The sequence below is a fragment of the Vespula pensylvanica genome, chromosome 9 (assembly GCF_014466175.1).
Source record: "Vespula pensylvanica isolate Volc-1 chromosome 9, ASM1446617v1, whole genome shotgun sequence".
Taxonomy (NCBI): domain Eukaryota; kingdom Metazoa; phylum Arthropoda; class Insecta; order Hymenoptera; family Vespidae; genus Vespula; species Vespula pensylvanica.
In genome coordinates, this window is record NC_057693.1 from 8,217,160 (window position 1) to 8,218,632 (window position 1,473).

The following is a 1,473-nucleotide window of genomic DNA, read 5'->3' on the forward strand; positions in this document are numbered from 1 at the left end:
AGAGAGAGAGAGAGAGAGAGACAGAGACAGAGAGAGAAAGACAGATAGATAGATGGAGAAGTGTTAGCGCGTAGTAATTCGTTTAATCACTTTGCTACGTTCAAACACCCGTTTCCCGGACTTCTCCGATACATAATTCAATGAATTCTATTGGTGAGAAGGAAACAGAATGAGCTGCTAGATCGTATCCATGTTGGCTCTCGAGGCAGTACTACTTCGTAGAAGGAGAACTGATGCCGAGAGGGTGAGAATACTAACGTCATTATTATTTCGTGCGACTGCATTCAACGAGAAAGACACTACTCTGACACAATTTCTCTTAATTACGACGCTATATATATACATATATATATATACATATATATATATAAATATATATAAATGTGTATACAGAGTTATTGTATATGTACATTCATACGTATACGTACGATAGTCGGGCGCATAAAGATAAGGCTATTCCTGTGAATCGTGTCGTCTATATTTTTTCTTTTCTCCTTTTTCAAAAGAGACATCGTATTCGATTTTCTTCTTTTTTGAAAAGCCGTCACTATGACGACGACGACGATGACGTCGACGACGACGACGACGACGACGTTTTATACGACAGATTGGATGAGCTTGAAAATTATCTATTGACTATTTGACGATTACTCGGGCCTAACATTCTTCACAACATTTTTTTGATTGTTTAATTTTTGTTAAAACAAAGGGAATAAAAAGAGAGTAAGAAAAAAAGCAGAAGAAAAGAAATTACAAGATACTTCAAAAAAAAAAAAAAAAAAAAAAAAAAAAAAAGAAATATGATCCTACGTTTAATGATTAATAGATCTAATATTTCTCAGTTCGAATAATAATTATCAAGCTAATTAAAGCGATTACTTTTTAATTAAGCACAAAAATGAGTCTTTTTAATTAGTAAAGTAGTAGATATTTATCGAAAGATAAAGAGAGAGAAGAAAGAAGGGGAGAAAAAACTGAGAAAGAGAGAGGGAGAGAAAAAGGAAGGGGTGAAAGTGAGGGAGAGCCAAGTATAGCATTTAAAGGAGGCTATCCTCTTTTCCATGTCTATACTACTTCACGCTTGAAAGGATACGCATTATATAAAACTCCGAACATCCCTTCCACATCTTTGCAACTATACTCACTCACCCTCTTACTTCTTTCCTCTCACACTCTCTCTCTCTCTCTCTCTCTCTCTCTCTCTCTCTGTGTATTTTTTTCTCTTTTTCTTTCTTTATTTTTCTTCTTTCTTTTTTCTATTTTTTTTTTTCCTTTTTCTTCCTTGAAAATATGTACGAAGATAAGACGGAGGACGAAGTTCAGATCGTAAATCAGAAAACGGGCCGGTTAGTCATGATGCAGAGCTCCGAGGCTTCGCCTATGAACGTGATTTATGTGGTCAATGTATGTGGTCAATGTGTATGTGTATGTGTATGTACACATATCGTATATGTAATACACGTTACCACGAGT